Genomic DNA, 10,938 nt, shown 5'->3' with positions numbered 1-10,938 from the left:
CAAATAACTAAATTTCATGCTGTGACCTCAGCCATAAGGACTCTCAGCTCAACAAATGTTTATTTTCTTTTTCGTGCCCTAAGAGGACTTTACTGCTTCCTCTGACATTTTTTTGTTTGGTTTGTACTCCTAACTGGCCTCACCTAAGTAGCCCGATGTACAGGCGGCGCTCATGGAGACACTCGTTATCATGACAGCAGCTCATTTGTACGTGTTGAGTAATTTGTATTGCTCTTAAATGTACACAGGCCACAGTGCAAATGAATTGCCTGGCCACTAGGCAATTTGGATTTTGCAGCCTCAATTGTTTGCACTACATATGTCCTTACATCAGCCCTATAAACTCCAGCCAAACAAAATAAATCCCTGGCACGGTTGCCCAGTCCTGTGTTAGAGCAATGCATGATAACACTTGGCATTTGCTTTATATGGGAATAGCTGGGTGGTCCCCTCTCGCCTTAGGGTATTTCATTCTCAGAGGTGGATCAATTCTCCCTGCTCTTGGGGGCCTACCTTGTTTAAGAGACACAGCATAGCCTTTAAGTGTAATTTAGCATTTTTAGGGGGTGTAGTTGAATTTGAAAAGAGTGTATATAGGGTAAGTGTGCATTTGAATCAATTTGGCAATTTTAGACTAAATTCAAGCCTTGTCCTTATTCCAGTAGCAGAACAGCAATGTAGTCTCACATTAATTAACAACCTGCCTATTGACTGTTCAAGGCTAAAAGGATTGAGGGGGGAAAAAAAACTATTGATCTCAATTCATTTTCACCCACCCTCCACCCTGTTTCCATGGAAACCTTGAAGAATGTGTGAAGTACACAGTACAACTTAATATGTAAACAGTTCATTTCCAACTACAAATTGGCCTTTGACTTTAAACATATACAAACAATAAGCATTACTGTCAATTCCAAGCAGGGTAGATACAGGGGATATTTGAATGCCATTTTAATTCAGACACTAAATAATGGCTTCTAATCTGAACGAGGCTGGTTCCTTGACATTTAATAAATACAGCTTCGATTGAAATGCTTATTGTAATGAGTGTGTTTCTACAACATTTAACCTGAATAAAAAAAAGCTGTTTGTAACATTATTTTTCAATGTAAGACAAACATATTTTAGATGTCTATTTACATTCTTGACAGTAGGTGTCACCACAATACGTTAAACAGGAGTTTTGTGTTGCCTTTAATTGACTGATTTTGCACTGTGAGGTCCTAATATACTTTCCATGCTTAATATATAGGGCTGCAGATTCCAATATGGAGCTATTGAATAACAGAAGTTTGGTATCTTTGTTTTTGAATGACAGAGGACCAAGTGTGCAAAAAAGCATGTCGCTCCCCCAGGTTAAACATTCATACATGGTGATGAAAATTTATGAGCTTAACTTTTTTAAGAAGCTATCCATTTTTGTTATTACAGATTAACCCAAGCTGTACTGGTAATTCGTGGTTAACCATTTCTGAAAGTACCCAACATTTAAAGTGACATCTGGTGTAGACACTTAAGAATTTGAGCATCTTTTTGTCCTCCTTTGACAAGTCTGGAACCACTTGCTTTGTTAAGCTGTGCTGAAATTCAGTCAAGATAGTAAATGAGCTAATATTCACGCAGTGGCAAACTATTAGACTTATGTATAACTTTGGAGAAGATGGTCATTCACAGGAGCATCTAAATGTTTTTGTACAGACCATTTCCAGGAAATGTAATGTGGATATTTAGTAGAGTAGCTACTTGAGTTGATCTTGAGATTTTTACTCCAAACCGCCGAAACTGCCTGTAAACTCCACCAGTGAAACTTAATGCCCTTGAAACTTGCATGATTAAAATGACTTGATTGAGTGTATGAGTGTACAACATTGTAAAAGCATGCACAAGAGATAGCATATGTGTCCTATACTGTAATTAACAAGGTGATTGAAATGGTATCTATTCCTCTGTGATAATGGAGTACTTGGTGTAGCATGTTTTTCACAGTATACTCTTTGCACAAGCTTTTCTCCCCTTCATGACCAAAAGCACATGAGACCCAATTTGCTTTACCTGTAATTACAAAATGTGACTTTACTTACCTAAACACTACAACTACTATTGGCTTATAAGCTTGTACTTGTTAAAAGGAGCTAACAAAAATGTAACTTAAGTCTTTTGGCAAGTATGGACATCATCTCTCATCATGTTTATAATTTTATATAAATATCCCTCAGCACTTTTTGTGGTGGAATTTGTAGACTATTACTCTATACAGATTACATTGATATAAAGTATTTTCATTACATTCATAAGTACATTCATAGTAAAGTATTTCAGAGTGCTCTACTGTTAAAAACAAACAAAAAAAATCAGATAAAGGCTGGGGAAATCAAGTGAGACATGCCTTAACATGAACATGGTTTAAAGAGAAGGAAGAGCACAGAAAAGCTTTCAGGAGATCCTGACCACATTATGAACTCCCTATCTGCACCTGAACTGGTGTTTCGCATGGAGGTGTGAGGCAGGAGCAAGCAGGCTTTCCAAGTCATTTAACTAAGCCCCTATTTGGCCATCTCTCTCAAGTTTACTGATCTGTCACTGGTAACTCCTTGGCAGCCCCTGTATTTCAATATAACACTGCAGCATGTTTTACTAAACCCATATGTACACCAAGGAATTCAGTCCACAGTTGCTGGATAAAAAAATAATTATTAAATTAAAAAGCATGAGTCCCTGTAGTATTGCAATTTACTAGACAAAACATTTCATTTTATTACCTGAACTTTTACTCTGTTTTACACATATGGATCAGAAATATTCACAGTACTGTTTAGTGAACAAGGGGCGCGAGTGGGTTAAATTAAAAAGAAATGCCCCATCCCCCTGGAGTTCTGAATGACTGACCTTGTACTGTCACGACAGTGGAATGTGCAGGGCGAGTCATGCAGTCAAGACAGCACAGGTTGCCAGCAGAGGTTGACGGTGCCAAGTTGCCAATCTTCACTGGGTATCCCACAGTTAGTGTCACATAGGCCTGGTGCTCCCCACTGTTGGGGAGACAAGCTTGACAGGAACAGCAGCCCCATATGGCAAGGTGAGTTTTAGTGGATACTTACTGGGTCAGCGTTTGCCCTGCAGGGGCTGGCAACAGATTTCCATTGTTGATCTGCTGGTGAAAATACTGGTTTAGAAGTGGAATGGGAGGATGCCCATAAACCTTCTCTTAGGCTGCTGTAGAAATATAATGGATAGCATTTTGGGGTACTTGTGATATAGTTTGCTTATTATTATCTTGTGTCTGTATTTGAAGAAAGGAATACACTCATTCCTTCTGGGCCAGATGAAAGCATTTTTGTGAAATTGCCTTCACTAGCAAAGATATGGAAAACAGCTGCACCTTGGCAGACCCCTTTGAAGTATTTAATATAGAAATCAAATTAATTCCTGTTGAATAAATCGCTCACGTTTATGAAATGTTCAGTACCCATTGTAATTACTATAAACAAGACATATACCACCGTCGACCCTCACGCTTCCAAATGTGTTGAATTAATAATGCTTAAATCCCCCCAAGTTGGGCTGGGATTAACGACAATTCTTCTGAATCCTCATTGCTGTGAAAATATAATGAAACAAATACACTGCACAGAGCCAGATCAAAATGATGGTTGGGGTTTCTGCTTGTGCCATAGATTCCTGCCAGCCTTGTAATTATTAATTGAGTGGCAGAGTCGTTCGAGGTGCTAAACCCACATGAAAGAAAGGGAAGGCCGAATCACAATCTAATCCTTGCCAAGGGGAATAAGTCAAGAGTTATCATGTTTCACCAACATTCAAAACTACAGTAGAGAGGCCAAAAAGGTCTATACATACAAATGCAATGGATATAAAAAAATATTAACAATATCAATGGAAATGTTACCTGCAAACATTTAATTGGGTTAAGCCTGAATCAGCTAAAATGGGGCACATTGCAAGAAGGGCCTTATTTAGTAAAAGAACATTTGCAAAAATCTTCGAGGTGCGAAAGCCAAAAAAAATTATCTTTACCTCCTACTTGCATTAAAACATTATTTTCTTCTGTTGGCTTTTTTCACTGCCACAGCACTATAGGCTTTATAGAAGACCTCACCTAATGGTGGGTCATATTATCTGTAAGTGACCTCAATGGAGCCCTATAAACAAAAAAGGAATACAAAAGACTCAAATTTGAAATAAACTAGTCAGAACAATTCATGAAGGGCAAAAGCTGAGTTTCCCTACAGTGGACAAGCCAGCTAAAGCAGGAGGAGTTGTTTCCAGAGCAGCTCTTGTGGGTTAGGTCACTGCAAGCTGCCACCTATTACCAATAGGTGCCACTAGTAGAAGCCACACCCTCAGACTATCTAATCACTAAAGATAGAGATATACAAAGCAATGCAACAATTTGGACACCCGCTGAACCATCTTTTGATTTACCCTATATGATTTCAACTTTTATTTTTACTAGTATATATTCTGGTCTTGTTTTTTTTTTGTGTATGATAGTATTTAGTGTAGTTAAAGGGACAGATTAATTTGTATAAGCAGGATTTTCAATTAAGTCTTAATAGTATGTAATAGGGTCTGGGGTAACTTCATTCCAGTCTGGTTTCTTCAGACTTTTCCTACTTTTCTGTAAGAAGCAGTTCCAAGATAAGTAAGCGCTGAGACTGGACTGAGCTCAGATAACATCATATTCTTTTCTCATTAATTTCCTTACAAATACCCAAGGCTGGTTCAGAGACTATTTATACTTGTCAAGCAGCAATTTGAGAATGAGAGCAAGAATATGTGGAGGAACTGCCAGGGTGGCAGGAAGGGGAATAATCTATCAAGACTGGAATTGCACAGTCTAGGTTTATGAAAACCAGGTCTTTCCTTTAAAAAGAAATAAAAATGTTAAAAAACAGTAGAAAACAACTTAGGTGCAGTTGAATGTGAATCAATGGAAGTGTTTTTTACTCATTTTGTAATATCATGGTAGGATGACTAAGAAATTCTGTAATATTTCAGACAATCATTGAGACCAGAAGCCTTTGGGGGTGTCTGATTTTCTGAACATGGACAGTTCATTGCCAAGACTGTTATGAATATAAATAAATGGATCAAATGATAGATAAAGAAACTGATAAATACTTTTTGCTGAAATGTTTGTTGTAATATTTTACTAAGTTTCATTAGGGTGGGAATTTCCTGTCAGACAGAAAAATGGTGCTCCTGAGCAAAAAAAAAAAAAAGCTAGTTGTCCAGTAATTGTTCTTTTCCTTTAGAAAGATGTATGTCATGCCACTGAGGGGCACAACAAGACCTGGAACCAAAAGGATAAGGGCGTGCTGGCAGTGAATGGACCGTACTCTGCATGACTAAATATGGGCAGCAGCCACACAAAATCAGTTTCTCAGGTTTCTGGTGTTCATTCGCATATTTACTCTAGCAGGAAGCTGTTTTCATTTTAGTGCTTACAGGAAACCCTTTGACAGCTGGTATGTCTGCAATAGCTAGCTTATATATATATATATATATATATATATATATATATATATATATATATATATATATATATATATATATATATATATATATATATATAATTTTTTTAACCGAATTCTTATGCCTGTGTAAAGCCCTTTATTTTTTTACTGAAAAATTTCCAGCAAAATTTATAATTCAGTTTTTACAGATTTTCTCCCACAACTGAACTATAACCAAATAGCTTTTTAATCCAAGCAAATCCATAGCATGTCCATAGATTTAAATGTATTTTAATCCTACAGAAGTTTAGCCTAGATTATTTTAAAATATAGGGCTCTTTGCCTTTTTGTACCTAATATCCCCTCAATATCAATTATTTGCATATAAATAAAAGGGAATTTAATTTAAAATGTAAATAAACCATTAAAACGATAATTTCAGACAGACTACTGAGTTTTGCTACTCAAAAAAAGGTCTCACATACTGAGGTACTGTGCTGCAGTATACGAAATATGTGCATATACCTCACTTTCCTTCATGCATGCTCACCCATGCTCAACGGGAGATGTTTCCTCTGTTCATTTAATCTCTCAGAATGCAAGCTATTCAAAAGTGAATGGGGTATGTGCTTAAGTTGACTGAGGTTTTTTATTTTTATTTTTTATTTTTTTAAAGCAAACACAATTGATCGCTGTGCTGTCATTTTTGTATCCTGTTTTCATGTGTTGTCAGAGGGCAAAACAGAACTCTTATAGTACGATGTACATGCTGAGCACACGACATCAGGTTACTTTGGTAATAAATGAAAGCTTTGGAAGACTGAGTCCATAGCATTGTTAACAGGGGTAGAGTGTGCCAAGGAATGGCCCCTCGACTTATAGTGTAAACACCGTACCTCCATTTTATATACAAAGCGATTCTCTTCTCTTCTGGATAAACCAACATGACAGACATAAATGGCTGTGTGTAGACTATTGCCTTCTGCAGTATTGTACATTACTATTTTAAGGAGATGAGCCAGATTACCCAGTTTGCATAGCAGTGATGTCAGTCTTAATTTACTTTTACAGAATCCTGTGCCCGTATTTGTGGTGAAAGGAGGCCAACGTTGTTTTACTATTCTTACAGCTGGTATACGTCTTTCCAAATGTGGCTTTGCTGCTTCTATTAACTCATTCCCGTATGAAGATTCACATTTTTTTTTTTTTTTACCAATTAGGTAGGTATATCCACCAGGTGGGTACTGAGTGTATTGTCTAGTTCCTATTTGTCAGTGTAATGTGAAGCTATTTTTTTATAAAGCTCAGGACACTTCCCCTTGCTTAACTTTTTCTCTGGTGGAGTAAATTTTGTAATATGGTAATACAAGATAATTGGTTATCACTTCTTAATGGCCACCATTTGTCTCCACGAGTGTTCCATTATTATAAGCCATTCTCAAGTAGACACAAAACATCTCTTTACAAATTAAATCCTTCACTTTGGTTTAAAGAATGAGTTTATGTTATAGTAGCCAGAGGCAGAGTGAGGTAACAAAACCAATCCAACGTCCCTCTGAGCCTTCCCTGTCCTGTATTTCCGTAAAGGAGCCACCCATTGCCCCACCCTGTGGCTCTGTCATCATTAAATTTTAACCTCAACTTCAGTACAAATGCTTTTAAGGTTTTATAAACTGAATATTTCCATGCAGCTGTTGTGCAACAGTCATTTCAGCAGCAGTCACCGTGGGCCAAATGTGGTAAAGTAATTGTGATTAAGGTATAGAAGCATCTTAAAGATTAAAGTCAGGACAATATATTCCTTTTAAGTGTCAAAGTTAAGTTGTGGTCATGCATTGAGGGGCACAATAAGACCTGGAACTGCAATTGTTTAATAAAGATCTGAAATTGCTGGTTTGTCTGGACTTTTTAAGTCGCACAGTAATTTGCATTCCTCTCGTAGGAAATAAATACCAGGCAATTACTGCTGGTTTAAACTTACTGGTTCACATCCCAACTATGAAGTTCACTTGGTGAACTTTTATTGCAGTTGATGTTGTATTTAGAAAAAGTGATAGTGATAGTTCTAGAAACTGTAGGAAGAAGACTGGAGCCCATCCTCCACTGTTATTTGCATTGGAAATTAGGCAAAGCTTATCAATAATAGCAGATGGAAAAGATGCTTCAAAATGTTTCTTAGGTGGTGTAACAGGGTGGCTTTGTGGTGACATCAGGCCAGAATTAGGTACAAAACACAAGCAAGTTACTGCAGGGCAAAAATACATTTTATTTTATTTTTAAACAAAATAAAATAAATGATTGAAACAAAAACACACTGCTCACAGAGCAAACAAAATAAAACACGAACAAAAACTCAACCCTAAGGTCCGGCTGGGCAGTAGCCTTCATGGATCCTATAAGTTTTAGTTTTGTTTTTAAACTGGTCTCTCTCCTCTCGCGCTCCCGTACACTCCTCTGTCCACCCACCCAGAGTGCAGAGAGCTGAAGGCTTTTATTTACCGTGGCCGAGGGGTTAACTATCAATTATCTCATTACCACTTGGCCACAATCTGCAGAAGTTTTTTAATTAGTAACTGGCAGAGGACGGGCTGCCAACCTCAACTCTGCCAGGACACATTTAAAACAAAGCAAAAATGCACGGCTTTCATTTAAATACATAATAAACAATAATAAACAAACAAATACAAAACAATAAATTGCACAGGGGCAGAGGGGTACCCTGTTCTAAAATAAACAATACCTGTACAGGGCTCCTCGCCCTGTTACAGGTAGTTAGAAACATTTTGACCCTGCGGCCCGCGAGTGCTGGGATTTGACAACCCTTTTTTAAATGTTTTAATTTACAGAATTCGTGCCCCATTTATTATTTTTATCTTAAAGTAAATATATTTACATTGGATTTGATAGACTATCTAATTTTAACAAGCATCCTATCACAGCAGGAGATCCACATGCAGTAGTTGAAATCAGGACATCTAGCAGAGCTAGAGTGTTGAAACAGCATGCTAAAAAAGGCTTTGCTAAAATAAAGATAAGTTCCTAGTGTTTGGAAAGAACTAGGTAATGCATTCCAAAGACCTGGAGCTTGGTATTAGAGAGCATTCGCTATGCAAGCATGCTGATGACTAAGCTTGTAAATGTCTACTAGTGTTGAGAGATCTGGACGTTGACCTACACAGTGCCCCCTTATTTCACGATGCAATACTTATTAGGGATAAGCTGATGGTAGTTTACAGTGTGTTAATTCACTATCCTCAATATTTCAAGACATTCTGATGTGCAAGTCTGTACTGTATGCAAAAAGAATTATAAACACGTACAATATATACACAGGGTGATTCATATGTATTAATCCTTGTTAGCGAGAATATTGTCAGATGTGATGTTGTAATTCAGGTATGTTTTTAAGCATACACTACTGACTACTTAAGTAATCAAAAGGCATCAAGCCCAATCTGTGACCTATCAATGGATGGTGGTGTATTGTTCATGAATCACTCTGAAAATTATCTTTATCTACAAATATATAATATTATATATATATATATATATAATAAGTATATATATATATATATTATCATATATATATTATATATATATATATAATATATATATGTGCGTATAAATTTGCACACTTCCAACCCCTATGGTGGGGATACAAAGTCGCAAACTAGCACAGGTTTTATTGTATAAAAAATATTTGCTCTATAGATATTTATAGTGATTGCTTCCTCAAAGTGACATCCAGTCTGGGGAGGTCAAGAGATCTTGCCCACAGTTCTGCTTACAATCCCAAAATGGTCAACAACCAGATGGAAATGCTTATCAGAGTTAAAAGGGGGGGAAAAAACACAATCTGAAAAGATTTAAAAAAAATAAAAATAACTGAAAGAACATGGGAAAACAAGAAAATATGTCAAGCAACTATTGACATAATATTTTTTCTACTGGAGAACTGCAAAGGTTTAGAATAAAACTGACAGCTTGCTATGTATCCCCTTGTCAATGTTTTACTGGCGTTCATTCTTACTGTGGCCCATGTCTTGCTACGCTGAGGGTAAGGCCACTTTAAGTCATTCTTTGTATCAGTTTGGTGTAACTGAGAGAAGAGGAGGTATTTCTGAGTCAGCACCGAGTGCTGAGCTATATTGAGTCTCAGCTTGTAGCCCAGCCTAATTTTGGATAGGTCTTGATTTAAAACTCTGAGACACTCTGTTACACTGTGAATTACAGGGCCACAGCTGCACATCTTGTTAAAAAAAACAAAAAAAATTATAGATTTATTATCCTGTGACGTGATTTACTCAATTTGTCTATTCCTTGTAGTAAATCAGCCAGTTCTTGAAGTGCTACGATACAGAAAGTGATTTCAGATAGTGCTGGTGTTATACAGTAAATTGGCAGAGTCTAACTAAATTGAATTCTGCTGAGGCCTTTGCTTTCAGTGCCGGGGGATCAGGGCTGTCTGCAATGTAATGCAATGCTTAGTTGTACCTCTCCCAGGTTGACAAAGGAAACCTTTAGCAGATTTTATGCCAGGAAAAAAGGCCAACAATTTTTTCACGAATAAAAATGAAACACTGAAATCAATATGTGACGTGTCACTGGCTTGCTTTTTTTATAGCAAAAGGAAATGCATACCATTTTCTTATTTGTTTTATAAGGTTTCATTGAAAATAATATCTGCAATTGGAAGATACAGTAAACAAACAAAAGAGCTGTTTAACAATCAAAACCTACAATTTCCAGCTAGAAGTCATCGGTATGGATTGCCATTGTCAATATCAAAAGTCATTAAAAGCAGAAAATGATATATATATATATATATATATATATATATATATATATATATATATATATATATATATATATATATATACACCACTTTGCATGTGTAAGTAGATCCAAACATGGAGAGCACAAACAGAGCAAATGGTAGTTGTCTAGGCATATATAGGCAGACCAGAATGATTCCAGATTTGCTTTGTCGATTGCCTGAAGCACTTGCTTCACTTGGGATAAGAAATCACCATTGGGGTTGATTGAAAATGGATCACAGACAAAAATGATATGTCCCTGGGAATGCTGAAGTTGTCAAAGCGAGCACTGGAATTGTCTTTCAACTACAATAAAGTCTGTCATCGTTAGGAGTTATTTCGAGTTATGAGTCACTTAAAATGTATTTTTTAAAAGCAGACTACAATTTTATGTTTGTTTGACAGATAAGGTTATTCATTGGAAGCCATTTGACATTGTGGTAGTTCAAAGGGAGAAGTTCATAATAGTCTATACCCGTATGTAACTGTACAGATTACTGCCATGTATCTACAGATGCAGAGAATATTATGGGATGAGCGCCTCCACGTCATAAACCATGCAGTGCTCATGTGGAATTGAACGTATGTCTTTAGAACATGTCACAGAGCACAAAATGTGGGGAAAAAAGGAAAGGGGAAAACGCTTA

The sequence above is a fragment of the Polyodon spathula genome, chromosome 19 (genome assembly GCF_017654505.1).
Source record: "Polyodon spathula isolate WHYD16114869_AA chromosome 19, ASM1765450v1, whole genome shotgun sequence".
In the NCBI taxonomy this organism is placed as follows: domain Eukaryota; kingdom Metazoa; phylum Chordata; class Actinopteri; order Acipenseriformes; family Polyodontidae; genus Polyodon; species Polyodon spathula.
Note: the sequence above shows the minus strand (reverse complement) of the source record.